The following is a 23,290-nucleotide window of genomic DNA, read 5'->3' on the forward strand; positions in this document are numbered from 1 at the left end:
ACGAAGAAAAATTCTACACAAAATTTCACTATGAGTTTCAGAATAAACTATATATCTAGGTATACTTTTTTCTTAAGAAAATTAGATTACAATTTTGTAGAATGTTTGGATTTGATATGACCACATTTTAAAGGAGTTTTTGAAAGATTTTCGAAAAGGGGCCAAAAAGACACCTTTAATGACCCGCATGACGGTTAAAATTTTTAACAGAAATATTCCCCACATCCTCCTCTGTAAAGTTGCCAAAGACACTATATACCTAAAATGCAAGGATTTCAAGATTTCTTAACTCGAATATTTCGAAAAAAAACTAGAAATGTGCGGAATTTGCCCCGCCTACTTTGGTTACTTTCCGATGTAAACGTTAAAAACGCCGATAAACGTGTCTCATATTTTTAGCTCTACTTTCATAATCTATTCAGTTTATCCCATTATTTTGAAAAAAAATTAATTTTGTTGCACAGTGTTATTTAAAGGCTTTAGTGTGGATTTTTGTCTTGGGCACTACGAGACCAACATTTATACGGAAATGAAAGATTCGAATTTTAGAATATTTAAGACAATCAGAATTGTTGCTTTATATAGTTGAGTAAGACCCTGAAGTACTCATCTGCTTTTATTCTCACTTTAAAAATGTTTGAAATCAATAAAATCCAATCAAAATATTTTCAAATCGTTTCTTACCTTTCTCATGTCGGAACCCTTTAACTCTTAAATCCACCTTCACAACAGCTTATGGTTTAGTTTATTTGCCATGTAAAATTACTTAAGTTAATTTTTGAGGATTAAACTTTAGTTCATTGGCATTCAGTTTCATCTTCTTCTTCGTCTCCCCCACCTCTTCCGAATAGAAAATACCAAACCATAATGGGGGAATATGGTAATTGGTGATGTTGTTACAGTTATTGATGTTGATAGACACTTCGATAAATATTTACTCGATTCCAATGGGAGAATTTGGGCGTTGATGGATGCTGTGTGTATCCGATGATTGAATCAAAATTCCATTTACATGTTTTGTGAGATGTTTGGTCTCAATTTGCTATGGTTTTGTTTGCTTGCTTCGTTGGTTGGTTGCTTGCTTGAAGAAGATTGTAACTAATAATTGATTTTCCTAGAAATGAGACAACAAAAAAGAAGAATATTTTCTCGACAAATGAAAAGGCGTTTTTCTGCGAAAAAAAAAAACACTAAATAAATAAAATGAATAGTTCCACAAAAACAGACGCTGTGGGAATATATAACTTAAGGTGGGTTTTTTGTTACAGAGAACATGAAACTATTTGTTGCATAGTTCGTGAAAAGGGAATTGAACAATCAATTTAAATGACAATTGGTGAATTGATAGATATTAAAATTGGGTATTATAATTAAATATTGATTTATCTACAAAAATTATGTAAAAACAAAACCGTTTAATTTTTAATTAATTTCTCATTGAAAATCGAGCTTTATGGTCAATAATGCATCTGAAAAAGGAAAGCCGACGACTCGAATCCACACACCCACCACTATGTGACATGACATGTTTCGCCTTTGGTAATGAAGGCTCCTCAGACATATCGGATGTGGGACGGCTTCGCTATCATCTAACTTTTACTCTTTCAAATGCAATTTGTTTTTTTTACAATGCTGAGTGTTTTTTCAGTCATTGCATGGCTTTCATGACAAACGCTTATTACCGTAGTCCTTGAAAGTTATGAGTTTTGGCTCTGAACACTAACACGCCGTGACAACACTTTTCCTTGTGTTTTGAAGGACGTGGGTTCAAACCCCAGCCTGGCTCAGCTGATTTTTTAATTATTTGAAAATTTTGCCTTTTTTCGGACGAACAGAACAAATATATATTTTACGAACGCTTGGAAGAAACTTATGACCGCTGTCCTGCCCATGACATTAAAATTATTCTAGGCGATTTTAATGCCAAAATTGGAAAGGAGAATATCTTTGGCCCAACAGTCGGAAAATTTAGTCTCCACAGTGAAACATCTGACAATGGTATGAGGCTGATAGACTTCGCAGCGGCAAGAACATGGTAGTTAGCAGTACCAGATTTAAGCATCTCGATATTCATTAGGGCACCTGGCTGTCTCCAGATCAGAAAACAAGAAATCAAATTGATCACGTTGTGATAGATGGAAGACATTCATCGAGCGTGTTGGATGTGCGTTAGTTCCAAGGAGCAAACATAGACTCGTACCACTACCTTGTTGCAGCAAAGGTACGCACCCGGTTAAACGTAGCAAACAAAGTGCGAACAGACACAACACGAAAGTTGGACATCGGTAAGCTGCAATCACAACACATAGCCACAGCATATTTCACTCAAATAGCCCAATTGCTTAATCAAAGCACTCCTCATTCCGATAACATATCAGCGCAATGGCAAAGTATTGCCCACTCCATGCAAACAGTCGCAAAATCCATACTTGGATACCAGAGACCTCCACCAAGGAATCCATGGTATGATCAGGAGTGTCGCGCTGCTACCGAAGAGAAAAATGCGGCATATAGAGCTACTTTACAATCCGTAGCAACGCGTAGCGCACGAGAGAGGTATCGGCAGAAAATGAGAGAGGAGAAACATCTTTTCCGCAGGAAAAAGAGAGAAATGGAAAGACGGGAATGTGCAAAAATGGAGATGTACAGGAGCCAAAATGAAGTCCGAAAGTTCTACCAAAGAGTGAAACATCAAACTGATAGCTTTGGTACAGGCACATTCTCCTGTAGAGACCAGCAAGGTAATTTGGTAACTGATACACATAGGGTGCTCAGGATATGGAAAGAACATTTTCCAAAACTGTTGGTATCCAATAGCAGCGAAGACGACGAAGATATCACAGACCCAATCCCAGAAGATGGTATTGAATGTATACCGCCCAGCCAAGATGAGGTAAAGACAGCAATAAATCGGCTGAAGAATAATAAGGCAGCAGGAGCCGATGGCTTACCAGCCGATCTGTTCAAAACCGGAGGCGACACGCTGATAAGGAGTATTCATCAGCTAGTTAGCACCAACTGGCAAGAAGAACGAGTACCCGACGATCGAAACCTGAGTATCCTGTGCCCCGTCCACAAGAAAGGAGATGAGACTGTATGCTCTAACTATAGGGGCATAAGTCTACCCCCTATGGCCTACAAGATCTTGTCAGGGATAGTGTGCGAACGACTAAAGCCTATGGTCAACGAGATAATAATACCAATGCGGCTTTAGACCTGACAAGTCCACCATTGTCCAGATATTTACCCTGCGGCAAATCCTGGAGAAGACCCAAGAGATGCAGATCGACACCTACCACCTTTTTGTCGATTATAAATCAGCCTCCGACAGCCCGCTGAGTTCAAAGGTATTCCAAGCCATGTCTCTGAATTTGGTATCCCCGCAAACTAATTCGGCTTTGTAAAATGACTTTAACTGACACGAAATCCTCAGTTAAAATAGGAAAGAACCTCTCCGAAGAGTTTTGTACCAAAAGAGGTTTCAGACAAGGAGACAGCCTTTCGTATGATCTCTTCAACATCCTGCTGGAAAAGGTTATACGAGGACAAACGTCAAATGAAGTGGCACAATCTACACCAATAGCCACATGTTACTTGCTTATGCCGATGATATAGACATCATGGGACGATCAGTAAAATAAGTAACCGATACCTTTATGAAAGTCGAAGGAGAATCTGCTAAAGTGGGTCTGGCGGTAAACGGTGAGAAGAACAAGTTAATGGTGTCGACGCGCAATGCGTCCATTGAGCTCGGACCAACTGTGGAAGTTGGTTCCTATAATTTTGAGGTAGTATAAGACTTCGTCTACCTCGGCACCTCCGTAAACACAACAAACGACATCAGTTGTGAAATAAAAAGAAGAATTGTATTGGCCAACAGATGCTACTTTGGTTTAAGTAAGCATTTCAAAAGCAAAGCCACAACTCGTCAAACCAAAATAACGCTTTACAAAACATTAATACTACCCGTGCTGATGTATGGTGCCGAAGCCTGGGTACTTGCGCAAGCAGATAAGGCAGTGCTTGGTGTGTTTGAGAGAAAAATGCTTCGAAAGATTTACGGACCAATCTGCGTCGACGGTGAATATTGACGTCGTATGAACCACGAGCTGTATCTGTCATACAACGACATCAATATAGTTAAACGTATCGAGATGCAGCGATTGCGTTGGCTAGGCCATATAATAAGAATGAGCGATGATGAACCCGCTAAAAAGGCGTATAAATACGAACCGCTTGGAGGTGCATGCAGAATTGGCAGGCCAAGGAATAGATGGCGCAAACAAGAGGATGAAGAGATGAAAAGGCGTGGTATTCCAGAAAGCGAAGCACTAAACTGAGAGAATTGGAGATCTTTTCTTAGTTCGGCCTATGGAACAAATGTTCTGTAATGCTCCAGCTAAGTAAGTAAGTATTTTAGCTGTTAACTTTAAATTTAAAAATCAATCACAATAGGAGATGTGAAAAGTTATAAAATCACAATGACAAATGTATAAAATCTTCGAAGTGTTACTATCGAAATATAGATGGCGTAGAAACCGTAATTATTAAAATATTGATTGCTTCAGTCTCCCCCTCCGATGCTGAAAGGTGATGAAGCGTCAGAAATAAAATGTTGTGGAAACTGCTAAGGCAAATTGTATCAGGAATAATGGATTGTTGAATCTACTAGGGTAAGCTGCATCTGGGTAATGAGTTGTTGGATCTGCTAAGTATGAGGATGATGGGTTCTTAAATTTTGATCAGGTATCAGGTTGTTGAATCTGCTAAAACTGCAATGATAGTAGGAAGATGGCGTTGACCAAGTCTTGTTGGATGTTGAGACCATAGACTTTCTTCTGAACCTCCCCCTGGAGTAAAACTGCATTTTTTTTTTGAAGTGAACGGCATGATTTGGTGTATCCAGAAATGATGTTAATTCACACTCTGTAGATACTGATGATGCACTACTATCGGTTTCATGTACTTCAGAAGCTTTGAAGTTGATATGCGTGATGATGCACTGCTATCGGTTTCATGTACTTAAGGAAGCATTGGGGTTGATGTATAGTGTTCAAATTGCGTGATGATGCATTATTATCGGTTTCATGTACTGCGGGAAGCATTGAATTTGACATGTAGTGTTCAAATTGTTCTACAAGAATTAACCATCGACTTATATGACGATTACGAAGATTGTGTGTTTCCACAAATTACGAGCTTTTTGGTTTTGTTGTTGTAGTCCTCGGCTGTTGATGGTAGAAAGTGGTCGTGTTACATGGCCTTTGAGTTGGGCGCCAATAAAACATACAATTTTCGTCAATTTCTTGGTTGATTAACTCTCTGTATTGCGGATGATGCTCTGCTATCAGTTTCAACTACTTAAGGGAGCACTGAGGTTGATGTTCAGAATTCAATCTGCTCAAGAGAAATGAACGAATTTATTGAATTTCGTTCTGTTTAGCTTCTAATTGTGAGAAGCGATATAGTCATCTAGTATTGCTTGAAAAATTGAGTAGAACATAGTTGCTTACATTAGTAGTATTAAATATATTTTACAGAGGTGTATTTTTAGCTGTTAATTTTAAATTTAAAAATCAATCACAATGGGAAATATGAAGAGTTATTAAATCAGAATGACAAATGTACAAAAATCTTCAAAGTGTTACTATTGAAATACAGATGGCGTTGAAACTCTAATTATTAAAATATTATATTAAAACTATATATACAAAGCACTAGCAACAAAAGCTATCGGCTTAAGGTAGGCAATAAATATCTGCCACGAATTCTCCGTTTAATGTTCCCGAAATTTAAATATTTTTATAAATTTCATTAAAATTTTTAATTTCCAACGGCACACATACAAAGTGCCATTGTTTTTTGCAAATAAATATTTCTCATGAAATTTCCCCACGATACATACATACATACATAAATTCATGAAATTTTTATGAATGACATTTGTAGTTTCCCGAAAATAGTATAAAAAATGAATAAATAACAAACATTCTCCCGTGTGACTATAAACAAGAACAAAAAAAGGAGAAACGAAAGATTTTTATGGAGATGAGAGTGAAAATAAACAAATTTTTTCGACAACGACATTTATGATGACACCATCACAATGTGAGTGAATGTGTGAGATGACGAAGGCAACTGAATGGTTCTGGTTGAAATATTAGAAATATTAGACCCTATAGAGAAAGAGCATTTTTGTACACTTCTCCATTGTATGAAGGGTATATAAGGTTTGTTTTTCATTTGTAACGCATTGAATTAATCATTTATGACTCTATAAAGTATACATATTCTTGATCAGGGTAAAATTCTAAGACGATCAAGCTATGTCACTCTGTTGTTACCTCTCTGTCCACAATAATTGAGCTAGAATGCTTTTGCATCCGAGAGTCTATTCTCCGTATGCAGATCAAATTCAAAAATGGCCTATATGAGGCCTGATTTTCAGTGATCACAAAACTCCTACTAGAGGTTCCCTGCAGTCACGAAACATCTCCACAAAAAATATCAATATAGGTCCACAATTTGATATAGGCCCCACATAAAGGTGCCATCCGATTGAAGATACTTTTATATAAAATTTCTGACCCAATCATAAATATCACCACCTAAAATTGTGCAGTGTATACACAATTCCGCCCGACCAAATCTAAAGATTTCTTAATTGCTTTTTCATATTATTGGCATGTTCAGATCAGAATTCTCATATGATTTTCCATTGAAAATCTATGTATGTTAAATTTTGAATATGCATTTTATGTATTTGTATTTTTCAGATATGTACATATATCTGTGTGTATTAGGGTGGGGCGATTTGTGTGGAAAGAAAAAAACCTTAATGAGCCCTTGTATTGTATTGTATTGTATTAGAGCGTTCTTAATTACTGTCTTGGCTACAAGTTTTGTATTTGTGTTGGATCGAAAATCTCAATGGTTTGGCTGTTATATGCCAAAATATCAAAAAAACGTCAATAAAAAACTTAAAGTCAAAATCGGGAGGCTCGATTTTCACGGTAGATATATGGTCCAGTGGACTTTTTTGCTCAGTCCATTCCCAGGAATCAGAAACGCGAAGGGCTCATTAAGGTTTTCAAATCGCCCCTGCCTAATGTGTATACAAACAACCATACTGGAATAAATATTTCTGTACTTAAAAGAAAAGTGAACAATTTCTACAATTAAACATCTTGTTAAACAACATTTGTACATGTTGTGTACACAGCTTTTAAAAAAGCAAAAAGTAAACCAAAACTGTTCCATAACCGTTTTACAGTACTTGTGGCCAACATCATTTGAAGGACACTTGTGCTGAGAGGCTACATACATTTATATGTAAATAGTAATTTTTCCTGCATATTTAATAGGAATATTTAAACAGGAAGTGCACTTTTATTTTGAATTTCTAGATATTTAGAGAGAGATTTTAAGATAATTTAAAAATTCTCCGTAGCTCATTACACTGTGTGGTTCTCTTTTAAGAAACAGAGTTGTAAAGGGACGTAGATTTATTAAAAATATTTTTTCGGGACGTGGTTTTTTAAAAATAATTCTTACAGGAGGAGGAATTTTTAAAGATAATGTTTAAGGGACTTGGGTGTTTTAAGGATATTTTTCAGGGACGTGAATTTTTAAAAATATTTTCTCTTTTTATTTGTTCAGGGTCGATGATTTTTTAAAAATATTTTTTTTTCAGAAACGAGGATTTTTAAAAGTATTTTTCAGGGACGTTAATTTTTTTAAAATATTTGTTCAAGGACGTGCATTTTTTTAAAAATTATTTTTAAGGACGTGGTCTTTTTTAAAAATATTTTTTTAGGGAATTGGATTTTTCCTAGTAATATTTTTCCAGGGACGTGAATTTTTTTAAAAATTTTTTAGGGACGTGGATTTTTCCTAGTAACATTTTTCCTGGGACGTGGATTTTTTAAAAATATTTTTTCAAGGACGTGAATTTTTTTTTAAAGTTTATTTTTAAGCCCGTGGATTTTTTAAAAATATTTTTTCAAGGACGTGAATTTTTTTAAAGATTATTTTTAAGGACGTGGATTTTTTTAAAATCTTTTTTAGCGACGTGGAATTAGGGACCTGGATTTTTAAAAATTATTTTTGGGGACGTGGATTTCTTAATAATATTTTTCCAGGCACTTGGATCATTAATAATATTTTTCAAGGGACGTCGATTTTTAAAAATATTTTTCAGGGGCGTGGATTTTTTATAATAATTTTCCAGAGACTTGGATTTTTTAATAATATTTCCAGGGACTTAGATTTTTTAAGGGACGTGGAATTTTTTAAAATATTTATTCAGGTTCTTAGATATTTAAAAATATTTTTTCAGGGGGTTGGAGTTTTTAAAAATATTTTTGTATGTTATAATGGGACTTTAAGGGACTTGGATGTTTTTGGGTGGACATTTTTCATGGACGTCGATTTTTTAAAAATATTTTTTTCAGCGATTTGGATTTTTTAAAAATATTTGTTCTGGGTCGATGATTTTTTTAAAAATATTTTTTTCAAGGACGAGAATTTTTTTTTAAATTTTTTAAGGGCTTGGATTTTTTAAAAATATTTTTTCAGGGACGTTGATATTTAAAAAACATTTTTAGGGACTCGCATTTTTTAAAATCGTTGTTTTAGATTCCTGTATTTTTTAAAAACATTTTTAGAGACCTGTATTTTATATAATATTTTAAGGGAGGTTTTCAGAGACCTGGATTTTTTAAAATAACTTTTCAGAGACCTGTATTTTTTGAAAATATTTTTCAGAGACCTGGATTTTTTTAAAAAAAATTTTCAGAGACCTTGTTTTTTTATTAATTTATCAGATACCTGGATTTTTAAAAATACCTTTTCAGAGACCTGAATTTTTTAAAATATATTTTCAGGCATTTTTTTGGATTTTTTATTAATAATTTTCAAAAACCTGGATTTCTTAATAATATTTTTTCAGGGGGTTGGAGTTTTCAAAAACATATTTTAACGGCCTCTGAAAAATATTATTAAAAATCTACGTTCTTTGAAATATGTTATCAAAAGATGCACGTCCCTGAAAAAATATATTTAAAAAATCCACGTCTTTAAAAAATATTTCAATTTTTTAGGGACCTGGAGTTTTAAAAATGTTTTTTTCAGGGGCGTGGATTTTTAAAATTGCGTTGAGTTTCAACGGAAAACACATAACTAATTTGTTGGTATTGCTTTATACAGCAACACTTTCTCGACGGTGCCTATCTCGGATCTCGCCACAGATCCTCATCAGTTCCCTTAATTCTTGTTTTTAGATTTATTAAAAATTTTTTTTAGGGACGTGGTTTTTTAAAAATAATTCTTAAAGGACGTGGAATTTTTAAAAAAAATTGTTTAAGGGACTTGGGTGTTTTAAGGAAATTTTTCAGGGACTAGGATTTTTTAAAAATATTTTTTCAGCGATTTGGATTTTTTTAATAATATTGGTTGAGGGTCGAGGATTTTTTAAAAATATTTTTTTCAGAAAAGAGGATTTTTTAAAAATATTTTTCAGAGACGTTGATTTTTTAAATATATTTTTTCAAGGACGTGAATTTTTTTAAAGATAATTTTTAAGGACCTGGATTTTTTAAAAATATTTTTTAGGGAAGTGGATTTTTCCTAGTAACATTTTTCCAGGGAATTAATTGGATTTTTTAAAATTTTGTTTAGGGACCTGGATTTTTAAAAATTATTTTTAGGGACGTGGATTTCGTAATAATATTTTTCCAGGGTCGTGTATAATTTAATAATATTTTTCCAGGGACGTGGATCATTTAATAATATTTTTCCAGGGACGTAGATTTTTAATAATATTTTTCAGGGGCGTGGATTTTTTTATAATAATTTTCCAGAGACGTGGATTTTTTAATAATATTTCCAGGGACGTAGATTTTTTAAGGGACGTGGATTTTTTTAAATATTTATTCAGGTTCTTGGATATTTAAAAATATTTTTTCAGGGGGTTGGAGGTTTTAAAAACATGTTTTTAACGACCTCAGAAAAATATTATTAACAAGTAAGCAAAGGCTATAGTCGGACGGGGCCGACCATGTGATACCCTACACCACAACCTGTAGGAATTAGCTATGTGCAACCGCCTTGCACGCTGAATGTCCGGGTTCGATTCCCATCAAATTGTCTACGGTGGCAAAATATCCCGTAGTAGTGATATTTCCTGAGTATTTCAGACATGAAAAACGTCTCTACAAGTGGCAACTTAGGACACGCCGTTCGGACTCGGCGATAAAAACTAGGTCACATATAAATAACATTATATGAATCCATTGATAAAAGAGAAGCCCCCTTTTCTTTACTGCGATGTTTGTGGAAAAATATATGTATAATTTATCATTTCTAAAAAATGTTCGAAAATTGGAAAATTCACATTGATTAGCCCCACCTGCTACACCTTCAAATTGTCTTTGAATATCAGGTTCCTTTTTGGAATACACCTAAATAAATACATATATATATATACCACGCAATTTGATATATTTGTTAATTGGGAAAATTGCGAGTTTATTGAAGATCTATCGTCCAAAATTGTGCACTTGTACCTCACATATGCCTAGAAAATAGTTCATTGTGGGCATATATTGTGATATCTAAAATATATTTTATTCCGGTAGAAATAACTAACAATGAATAGGAATTCAAAAATTTTGCATGCAAACAAATTTATAAATCCCAAAATTATTCATATTCAATTACACAGCAAAGAAGATAGTATAAGTCAGCTGCGCTAACGGTGATATACCCTCAGCCGTATAAAAATATATTTATTTTGTAACACGAATTTGCTTCAAAATACGTGGAATCTGTAGGTATCGTAATATGGGGCTATACCAAATCAATTTTAGTAAGATAAATTCTGAGTTTTGGAATTATTTGAGAATTATTTTTTCAGATTTGTAATTTTAGTTAGAGCTGGCAGGTGTTTTTGGAACTTCTGGACTATTATCTCAGGAGGTATGACTTACCCAGGGAAAGGGACCAGAATAGGGACCGTAAAAAGAACCTTCTCCAAAAAATAATAATAATAACAATAATCAAATAGATCCGATACGGGTCTTTCAACTGCACTTTTCCCAAATTTTGTGTGGGAGGTACTCGAAGGACGGACCGATATAGTCCATATTCCTACCGGACACATGACTGGATGAAATAATACGATGTGTAAAGTTTCGACCAATCAGAAAATCCCCTTGAGAGTTAACTTGCGGATTTGCGGAGCAAGTACAATCTGCTGAAAAAAATTCAAAACGATTCGAGAGGACTCTTAAATTTCCCGTTTCCGAATCTTGTGTGGGAGGTACCCTAAGGAACGATATAGTCTTATCCGATCTATATCTGGAAGGAATAATAATATATGGAAAGTTTGGAGCAAATCGATTGCTCAGTCCGCCAGCTATCGTTCACACAATTTTTTGAAATTTTTTGGGGGAGGTGAGGACCGACATAGCCTACATTCGAACTGAAACAAAGTTTGGGCAAAATATTACGAAGTATAAAATTTGGTTCTAATCGGTAGATCCGTACGAGAGTTATCGTGCGCACCAGCCAGCTAGACATTAAAAGAGACAGATGAACGGACAGCGCTAAATAGACTCCAAATTGTCTGAAACGAATTTCGTCCAAAACATACTTGGGGTCTAAAACCAATATTTCGATGAGACACATCTTTGGTCGTATTTTGTTTGCATCCCCTTTACCCTAAAACCTGAGGTATAAAATAGGTGGCGAGGCGACCCCATGCTGCAATATTTGCATTAAAATCCAATTTGACAACTGAACTGAAAATTTCTCTGTCATGACAGAGACAATTTGTAGCATGGGAGGAAATTGTGGTTCTCTACACAAAACACATTATATAACGGGAAGTAGGTGCGTTATCTAGCAGACAAATTATTGCAGTTTGCATCAGGGGAAAGATGAGTAGTTATTTTTCCATATGTAGGCTACTTTGCCAGTATATGCCCTCCAGAAATGAAAATATGGACCAACAAAAAAATTTGTATATTTTTTATCCAAAGGTAATGGTCTATGTCAACCGGCAAATAATATCAGATCATCATGCAAAATTATAGGCATTTTCTTCAACCTAAACTCTTACCTCGTGCAAAATTTCGTGACTAGTGAGCTATAATTGCGACCTCTAGCGGGTGTATGATTACACTACAAACAAAAAACTGGATATATTAGGCTGTAACTCTGTTATCTGATCACGTACATCAACATAATTAACATCAATTGAATGGTCAAGAGATCGTCTTCCAAATATTACTCACTAGTGGGGAATGTGTCTTTCAGGAACAAAGATATAAGCTGTTTATTAAAAATTTTCACAATTTTCACACAAAAGTTGTGGTCCATTTAACCCTCTAAATATTATCTGATCGCCATCTCAACTTGCAAGCTTGTTCTTTGTCATATACTCTTACCTTATTTAAAATTTCGAGACGATCGGACTATTATTGCGGCCTACAGAGCAGCTACAAAATCGGATAAAAATTATGTTTTTGGTCCATTTCACCCGCTAAATATTTCACGATCATCGCCAATTAAAATAGCGATCTATTCTGATGTGAAACCGACCTCCATACCAAATTTCGTGACGATCGGTCCATAATTGCGGCCTGGAGTTTGATTACAATTTATAATGGACAGACGGACACACGGACGGACGGACGGACACACATCTCAAAATCGCTTTATCTCGCCGAGATATGCAGATTGGTATACCACATTGGGGGTCTCCGACAAATATTTCGCGGTGTTACATGAATTTTTCCCAAAACAAACTTATAATACCCTTTCCACATAGTGGTGTAGGGTATAAAAATCTACGTCCTTGGAAAAATATTATTAAAAGATCCACGTCCCTGAAAAAATATATTTTAAAAATCCACGTCTAAAAAAAAATTGTTAATTTTTTAGGGGCCTGGATTTTTCAAAATGGTTTTTTTTTCAGCGGCTTGGATTTGTAAAAAATATTTTTCCAGGTTGGTGCAATTTTTAATATTTTTCTGGGTGGTGCATCCTTTAAGATTTTTTCAAGAACGCGGATTTTTAAAACAAATTCTTCGAGGTCGTGGATTTTTTAAAAATCGTTGGATTTTTTAAAACTATTTATTAGAGACGTGAATTTTTTAAAAATATTTTTTTTAAATATATTCTCTCACGGACGTGGATCTTTTAATAACATTTTTCCAAGGACGTAGATTTTTAATAATATTTTTAGGGGCGTGGATTTTTTAATACTAATTTTCCAGAGACGTAGATCTTTTAATATTATTTTTCCAGGGGCGTGGATATTTTAAAATTGTTTTTTCAGGGACGTGAATATTTTAAAATTATTTTTTCAGGGACGTGAATATTTTAAAATATATATTCAGGTTCTTGGATTTTTTTAAAAATATTTTTTAATCTTTTTAATAATATTTTTCCAGGACGGGGATTTTTGAAAATTATTTTTTCAGGGATGTGAATTTTTTAAAATATATATTCAGGTTCTTAGATTTTTTTAAAAATATGAATTTTTTAGAAATATTTTTTCAAGGGACGTGGTTTTTTTAAATTATTTCTTCAGGGACGTGAATATTTTAAAATATATATTCAGGTTCTTGGATTTTTTTAAAAATATTTTTTCATTTTTTTAATTATTTTTGAAAATTATTTTTTCAGGGACGTGAATTTTTTAAAATATATATTCAGGTTCTTAGATTTTTTTAAAAATATGAATTTTTTAGAAATATTTTTTCAAGGGACGTGGTTTTTTTAAATTATTTCTTCAGGGACGTGAATATTTTAAAATATATATTCAGGTTCTTGGATTTTTTTAAAAATATTTTTTCATTTTTTTAATAATATTTTTCAGGGACTTGGATTTTTTAAAATTATTTTTTCAGGGACGTGATTTTTTTAAAATATATATTCAGGTTCTTCGATTTTTTTAAAAATATTTTTTCAGGGGTTGGATTTTTTAAAATTATTTTTTTTGCCGACGTGAATTTTTTAGAAATATTTTTTCAAGGGGCGTGGTTTTTTTAAAAATACTTTTTCAGGGACTTGGATTTTTAAAAATGTTTTTGCAGGGACTTGGATTTTTAAAAATGTATTTTCAGGGGCGTGGATTTTTTAAAAATATTTTTCAAGAATGTGGATTTGTAAAAAATAATTTTCCAGGGCGGTGCAATTTCTAATATTTTTCAGGGTGGTGCATCTTTTAATATTTTTTTAGGAATGTGGATTTATAAAAAATATGTTTACACGGTCATGCATTTTTTAAAAATCAGGGGATTTTTTAAAAACGTATCGACACGATCGTGAATTTTTTAAAAATTCGTGGATATTTTAAAAATATTTTTTTAGAAAGTGGATTTTATGAAAATATTTTTTTCAGGGACGTGGATTTTACGAATATATTTTTTCAGGAACGTGGATTTTTAAAAAAATTTTTTAGGGACGTCCATTTTTTAAACATTATTTTACAGAGACGTCATCTTTTTTAAGATATTTTTTCAGGGACGTCAATTTTTTTCAATTTTTTTTCAGAGGCCTCAACTTTTTAAAAATATTATTTTAGAGAAATGGATTTTAAATTTTTTTAGTGACGTATTTAAATATATTTTTCAGGGACGTGGATTTTTAAAAAATATTTTTTGAAGGACGTCATGTTTTTCTAATATTTTTCAAGTGAAGTGGATTTTTTAATAATATTCTTTAATGGGCGCGGATTTTTTAATAAAATTTTTTCAGGGCGTGGATTTTTAAAGAAATATATCATAGGGTCGTCATATTTTTTTCAGGGAAATGGATTTTGTAACAAAATGTTTCAGGTACGTGGATTATTTGAATTTATTATTTCAAGGACGTGGATTTTTTAAAAATATTTTTTCGGGAACGTGGATTTTTAAAAATATTTTTTAGGGACGTGGATTTTTAAAAATATTTTTTCAGGGACGTGGATTTGTAAAAATATTTTTTCAGGGACTTGGATTTTTAAAAATGTTTTTTCAGGGCCGTGGATTTTTTAAAAAAGTTTTTTCAGGGGCTTGGATTTTTTAAATATTTTTTTCAAGAATGTGGATTTGTAAAAAATATTTTTCCGGGGTGGTGCAATTTTTAATATTTTTTCAGGGTGCTGCATTTTATTTTATTAGGGCGGAACATTTTATAATATTTTGTCAGGAAATGTTTTTACACGGTGGTGGATTTTTTAAAAATAGGTGGATTTTTTAAAAACATTTTTAAAATGTTTTTAGGGACTTTGATTTTTTAAAAATATTTTTTAGGGAGTGGATTTTTTATATATATTTTTCAGGGACGTGGATTTTATAAAAATATTTTTTTAGGGTCGCGGATTTTTTAAAAACATTGTTTCAGAGTCCTGTATTTTTTAAAACCATTTTTGAAGATAACAGTTTTTTTAAAAAAATATTTTTAAGGACTTGGAATTTTTCAGAGACCTGGATTTTTTAGCAATATTTGTTCATGGACGTGGATTTAAAAAAAAAAATTTCCAGGGACTTGGATTTTTAAAAATGTTTTTTTTTCAGGGACTTTTTTCTTTTAACATATTTTCAGGAAAGTGGATTCTTAAAAAAATATATTTACACGGTCGTGGATTTCTTAAAAATATTTTTTAGAGACGTGGATTTTTTAAAAATATTTTTTCAGGGACGTGGATTTTTAAAAATATTTTTTCAGGGACGTGGATTTTTAAAAATATTTTTTCAGGAACGTGGATTTTAAAAAATGCTTTTTTCAGGAACGTAAATTTTTAAAAATGCTTTTTTCAGGGGCGTGGATTTTTTATAAATATTTTTTAAGAATGTGGATTTGTTAAAACTATTTTCCAGGGTGGTGCAATTTTTAATATTTTATCAGGGTGGTGCATTTTTTCATGTTTGGTCAGGAACGTGGATTTTTAAAAGTATTTTTACACGGTCGATTTTTTTTTTAAATCGGTAAATTTTTTTCAGGGACGTGGATATTGAAAAAACTTTTTTTACGAAACTCGCATTTTTAAAATCGTTATTTTAAATTCCTGTGTTTTTTAATAACATTTTTTAGAGACCTATATTTTATAAAATATTTTTTTAGGGAGTTTTTCAGAGACCTGGATTTTTTAAAATAACTTTTCAGAGACCTGTATTTTTTGAAAATATTTTCAGAGACCTGGATATTTTTAAAACTATTTTTCAGAGAAAACAAGGTCTAATATTTTATCAGATATCTGGATTTTTCTGAAAATTTCTTTTCAGAGAACTGTATTTTTTAAAATATCTTTTCAGAGTCCTGGATTTTTTATTAATATTTTTCAGAAACCTGGATTTCTTAATAATATTTTTTCAGGGACGTTTATTTCTTAATAATATTTGTCCAGGGACGTGGAGTTTTTAAAAATATTTTGCCTAGGACGTGGATTTTTTCAGGTACGTGGACATTTAAAAATATTTATTCAGGGATGTGGATCTTTTAAAAATATTTTTGCAGGGACGTGGATTTTTTAAAAATAATTTTTTTAATTTGAATACAATTCTGATAGCCATGTCTTTACTTTCGCATCCGTCCTGTCGCTAGAACAGAAGGTTTGCACTGTCATCACTTTCGAAGGGGTCCAGACAGGGGTAAACCCAGCATTGGACGTGGGACTTTCGCTGATTGGAAGTTCTAGTGTTTCCATCAAATTTCCTGCGATGGAGAAGTTTCTCTTACAATCATCATCTTCCAATGTTTTCTCTTTAAAAAGCAATGGTTTGTCGTCTGGTTCAATGTCTCAGCCTCATCATCTTTTTCGGAGGTTTGGCATAAAGTGGTGGTAGCACGGATAACTGTAGTGTGTCCATATCTTCCTCCTCCTTTATCAGTGATAAATGTTTCCCAAATATCGTCCTCTCTCTCTTCTCTGAAACTTTGGGGGATTTTATCCTCGATGAGGATTGACCTTGTTCATGTGCATAAACAATAAACATTTCTTTGCAATTTGTAAACATTTCTCTTGTACTTTCTGTTACTTCAGGACAGATAAGAAAATTCCCCACTATTATTTATTTCAAAACCTCAAACTACAAAACATTTACTTATGTAAATGTAGTATGTGGACCAACTGATTGTGGAATTTAATACACATGCAAGAATGAGAATCATGTCTGAAAATCACTACCCTTTTTTCTTGACTGTTCCTAATGCCTTTCTTTGGCATAGAATTTCCTAAATGAAATTCTTTTCCCTAAACATTGGCAAACAATATAAATTTTCTTGTAAACAGACACGTGGCGCACAGTGGGATGAAAAAGTCCACTCCAGCTTTTTATAGACTTCCTAATTTCCGAAATTTGTAGATGAAAATTGTCTGTTGAAATTTATGCATAATTGTGTTCCGTAAAAATTATTAATATTACAATTCTCTAATCCCCAAACGTGAAAAATGTAGAACTATTTTCCTATATGCCCATTTATATCACTTTATCCGCGTTCTCGTGTTTTCGTCTAACCCACTGTACACCCTTCCTCCCTTCACTGCTTAATAACAAAATTGTTACAGAATGACACACTTTTGCATAGAAGCGAAGACGCACTCTTAGAAAAATATTTCAACAAATATCCAATGATTTTTCTTAGTTGAAAGAAAAGAAACTATGTCGAAATGCCAGCAAAAATGAAAAGCAACAAAAACAACCAGCTAAGGATAATAAAATACTTCGTCTGGAATTTCCAAATGAAAGTGTAAGATTTGACAAGGATTAAAGGCACAGAGATAGATAACAACAATAACAATCCGAACAAGAGAAAATGTCACTCACAGACAATAACAAGATATAGTTCATGAAATGTCCATAAAATATTTGAGACTTTGGGCAAAATGAACTGCATATCCATGCAGAATGCTGGTGGTAATATGGCATATTGACATTGTTTTGTTTCGGTATACATCGTGCATAGCTGTGTTTAATTTATTATTTCGAAGAAATATTTATTGCTAAGGAAGAACGATACAATTCGAAGAGAAGTTTTTTATTTTTGTGGAGACATGGTACAGGAACAAAGTCGAAGGAATTGTAATTTTGTGTCCAAAAGGTAACATTTTAGGTCTTCTTATAACCTCTTCTGAAATAGGGGGTGCTTCTATAGACCATTTCTGAAAGGAAGGGTGCTTCAATAGACCCTTTCTGAAAGAAAATATGCTTCTATAGACATTTTCAGAAACAAAGGGTGCTTCTATTTATTAAAAAAGTATGCTTCTAAAGGGCATTTCTGCAGTTAAGGGTGCTTCTATAGACCCTTCCTGAAGAAAGGGGTGCTTCTATAGACCCTTTCTGAAATAAAGTGTGCTTCTCTATACATTTTCTGAAAGAAGGGGTGCTCCTATAGACCATTTCTGAAAGAAATCATGCTTCTCTAGACACTTTCTGAAAGAAAGGGTGCTTCTATAGACCTTTTCTGAAAGAAAGGGTGTTTCTATATACCCTACCTGAAAGAAAGGGTACTTCTATAGAACCTTTCTGAAAGATGGGGTGTTTCTATATACCCTGCCTGAAAGAAAGGTTGCTTCTATAGAACCCTTCTGAAATAAATGGTGCTCCTATAGACCCTCTTTCAAAGAAAGGGTGCTCCTATAGACCCTTTTTAAAAGAAAGGGTGCTTCTATAGACTTTTTCAGAAAGAAAGGGTGCTTCTATTGACCCTCTCTGAAATAAAGGATGCTTCTTTAGACCCATACTGAAAGAAAGTGTGCTTCTTTAGACCCTTTCTGAAAGAAAGTGTGCTTCTTTAGACCCATACTGAAAGAAAGTGTGCTTCTTTAGACCCTTTCTGAAAGAAAGTGTGCTTCTTTAGACCCTTTCTAAAAGAAAGGGTGCTTCTATAGACTTTTTCAGAAAGAAAGGGTGCATCTATTGACCCTCTCTGAAAGAAGAGGTGCTTCTATAGACCCCGTGTGTAAAAGAAAGGTTGCTTCTATAGAACCTTTCTGAAATAAAGGGTGCTTCTATAGACCCTTTCTGAAATAAAGGGTGCTTCTATAGACCCTTTCTAAAAGAAAGGGTGCTTCTATAGACTTTTTCAGAAAGAAAGGGTGCATCTATTGACCCTCTCTGAAAGAAGAGGTGCTTCTATAGACCCTTTCTGAAAGAAAGGAAGCTTCTATAGACCCTTTCTGAAATTGTGCTTCTATTGACACTCTCTGAAAGAAAGGGTGCTTCTACATAACCTTTCTGATAGAAGGGTGTTTCTATAGAACCTTTCTGAAAGAAAGGGCGCTTCTATAGAACCTATCTGAAAGAAAGGGTGCTTCTATAGAACCTATCTGAAAGAAAGGGTGCTTCTATAGAATATTTCTGAATGAAAGAGTGTTTCTATAGACCCTTACTGAAAGAAAGGGTGCTTCTATAGACCCTTTTTGAAAGAAAGGGTGCTTCTATAGACCCTTTTTGAAAAAAAAGGTGCTTCTAAGGACCCTTTTTGAAAGAAAGGGTGCTTCTATAGACCCTTTTTGAAAGAAAGGGTGCTTCTATAGACCCTTTTTGAAAGAAAGGGTGCTTCTATAGACCCTTTTTGAAAGAAAGGGTGCTTCTATAGACCTTTTTTGAAAGAAAGGGTGCTTCTATAGACCCTTTTTGAAAGAAAGGGTGCTTCTATAGACCCTTTTTGAAAGAAAGGGTGTTCTATAGACCCTGTTTGAAAGAAAGGGTGTTCTATAGACCCTGTTTGAAAGAAAGGGTGTTCTATAGACCCTTTTTGAAAGAAAGGGTGTTCTATAGACCCTTTTTGAAAGAAAGGGTGTTCTATAGACCCTTTTTGAAAGAAAGGGTTCTTCTATAGACCCTTTTTGAAGGAAAGGGTTCTTCTATAGACCCTTTTTGAAAGAAAGGGTGCTTCTATAGACCCTTTTTGAAAGAAAGGGTGCTTCTATAGACCCTTTTTGAAAGAAAGGGTGCTTCTATAGACCCTTTTTGAAAGAAAGGGTGCTTCTATAGACCCTTTTTGAAAGAAAGGGTGCTTCTATAGACCCTTTTTGAAAGAAAGGGTGTTCTATAGACCCTTTTTGAAAGAAAGGGTGGTTCTTTAGACCCTTTCTGAAAGAAAGGGTGCATCTTTAGACCCTTTCTGAAAGAAAGGGTGCTTCTTTAGACCCTTTCTGAAAGAAAGGGTGCTTCTTTAGACCCTTTCTGAAAGAAAGAGTGCTTCTTTAGACCCTTTCTGAAAGAAAGGGTGCTTCTTTAGACCCTTTCTGAAAGAAAGGGTGCTTCTTTAGACCCTTTCTGAAAGAAAGGGTGCTTCTTTAGACCCTTTCTGAAAGAAAGGGTGCTTCTTTAGACCCTTTCTGAAAGAAAGGGTGCTTCTTTAGACCCTTTCTGAAAGAAAGGGTGCTTCTTTAGACCCTTTCTGAAAGAAAGGGTGCTTCTTTAGACCCTTTCTGAAAGAAAGGGTGCTTCTTTAGACCCTTTCTGAAAGAAAGGGTGCTTCTTTAGACCCTTTCTGAAAGAAGGGGTGCTTCTTTAGACCCTTTCTGAAAGAAAGGGTGCTTCTTTAGACCCTTTCTGAAAGAAAGGGTGCTTCTTTAGATCCTTTCTGAAAGAAAGGGTGCTTCTTTAGACCCTTTCTGAAAGAAAGGGTGCTTCTTTAGACCCTTTCTGAAAGAAAGGGTGCTTCTTTAGACCCTTTCTGAAAGAAAGGGTGCTTCACTAGACCCTTTCTAAAAGAAAGGTGCTTCACTAGACCCTTTCTAAAAGAAAGGGTGCTTCTTTAGACCCTTTCTGAAAGAAAGGGTGCTTCACTAGACCCTTTCTAAAAGAAAGGGTGCTTCACTAGACCCTTTCTAAAAGAAAGGTGCTTCACTAGACTCTTTCTAAAAGAAAGGGTGCTTCACTAGACCCTTTCTAAAAGAAAGGGTGCTTCACTACACCCTTTCTAAAAGAAAGGGTGCTTCACTAGACCCTTTCTAAAAGAAAGGGTGCTTCACTAGACCCTTTCTAAAAGAAAGGGTGCTTCACTAGACCCTTTCTAAAAGAAAGGGTGCTTCACTAGACCCTTTCTAAAAGAAAGGGTGCTTCACTAGACCCTTTCTAAAAGAAAGGGTGCTTCACTAGACCCTTTCTAAAAGAAAGGGTGCTTCACTAGACCCTTTCTAAAAGAAAGGGTGCTTCACTAGACCCTTTCTAAAAGAAAGGGTGCTTCACTAGACCCTTTCTAAAAGAAAGGGTGCTTCACTAGACCCTTTCTAAAAGAAAGGGTGCTTCACTAGACTTTCTAAAAGACCCTTTCTAAAAGAAAGGGTGATTCACTAGACCCTTTCTAAAAGAAAGGGTGCTTCACTAGACCCATTCTAGAAGAAAGGGTGCTTCACTAGACCCTTTCTAAAAGAAAGGGTGCTTCACTAGACCCTTTCTAAAAGAAAGGGTGCTTCACTAGACCCTTTCTAAAAGAAAGGGTGCTTCACTAGACCCTTTCTAAAAGAAAGGGTGCTTCACTAGACCCTTTCTAAAAGAAAGGGTGCTTCACTAGACCCTTTCTAGAAGAAAGGGTGCTTCTATAGACCCTTTTTGAAAGAAAGGGTGCTTCTTTAGACCCTTTTTGAAAGAAAGAGTGCTTCTATAGACCCTTTCTGAAATAAAGGGTGCTTCTATAGACCGTTTCTGAAAGAAAGTGTGTTTCTATTGACCTTTTCTGATAGAAAGGGTTCTTCTATAAATCCTTTCTGACAGAAAGGGTGCTTCTATGGACCCTTTCTGACAGAAAGGGTGCTTCTATGGACCCTTTCTGAAAGAAAGGTTGCTTCTATGGACCCTTTCTAAAAGAAAGGTTGCTTCTATAAATCCTTTCTGAAAGAAAGGTTGCTTCTATGGACCCTTTCTAAAAGAAAGGTTGCTTCTATGGACCCTTTCTAAAAGAAAGGTTGCTACTATAAACCCTTTTCTGAAGGAAAGGGTGCTTCTATATATGCCCTCTTAATAGATAAAGGGGAAATGTCCACGAAGCCCCGTACATTTTATGTTTTTCATATTTCCTTAGTAAACCCATGTTGGTCTTTTAGTAGCGAAGGTGCGGTCATTACATGTTTCTTGGTCCCAAATAAACAGAACGTCTTAGAGTATACCATTATCTTATAAGCAAATAAATTTTCGACCAAGTTCCTCCTTGGTTTCCTTCTTTATTCAATACCCATTACTCGAAACAGTCCCTGTTTCCCATCAACAATTGATTCAACGAACATTCCCAAATATCCATAATCACAATTTCGTTTAGAAATTGATGATGTGACACACACATAAATCGAACAGTAGGAAAAAAAAAGAAATAAAATATATTGCGATTATTGTGTCTCAGCATGCATGCATGTGTCGCCATGTACAAATTGACAAGGATAAAGGATATTTGCCTCCTTGAATTGTTGACACCATTCTTCCATTTGCCACGAATTGAGGAACTGTTTTATTTATTTCTGTTGTTCAAAAATTGAACACGTGTCTGAATATTCGTGATTCGTAGTAGTAATTTTATCAGTGAGTTAACAAAACATATAAGCGCACACAAACACACGCACACAAACGTGGACACACAGTAGAATGTTTTCCAAGGAGTTTCTTCATAACAGCTCGCTAACAGAATTGAAGGTTATTATTACTCATAAATATAATTTCTACTTTGGTGTGGATTATTTTTAGATATTTCCAATATTTAGTTTAGTTCTTCCTTCTATAGTTGGTATTCTTACCACTTTTTATGACAGATAGGGTGGTCAAAATATTTAAGACAAAAATATACAACAAATATATATATATATATATATATATATATTCACGTCTTGTGTTTGGATGAAAAAATATTCTTTTAAAAATCCACGTCTTGTGTTTGGATGAAAAAATATTCTTTTAAAAATCCACGTCTTGTGTTTGGATGAAAAAATATTCTTTTAAAAATCCACGTCTTGTGTTTGGATGAAAAAATATTCTTTTAAAAATCCACGTCTTGTGTTTGGATGAAAAAATATTCTTTTAAAAATCCACGTCTTGTGTTTGGATGAAAAAATATTCTTTTAAAAATCCACGTCTTGTGTTTGGATGAAAAAATATTCTTTGAAAAATCCACGTCTTGTGTTTGGATTAAAAAATAATATTTGAAAAATCCATTTCCTGTGTTTGGATGAAAAAATATTCTTTTAAAAATCCACGTCTTGTGTTTGGATGAAAAAATATTCTTTTAAAAATCCACGTCTTGTGTTTGGATGAAAAAATATTCTTTTAAAAATCCACGTCTTGTGTTTGGATGAAAAAATATT

Source organism: Musca autumnalis, unplaced genomic scaffold (assembly GCF_047663935.1).
Source record: "Musca autumnalis isolate F117 unplaced genomic scaffold, ASM4766393v1 scaffold_5, whole genome shotgun sequence".
Classification (NCBI taxonomy): domain Eukaryota; kingdom Metazoa; phylum Arthropoda; class Insecta; order Diptera; family Muscidae; genus Musca; species Musca autumnalis.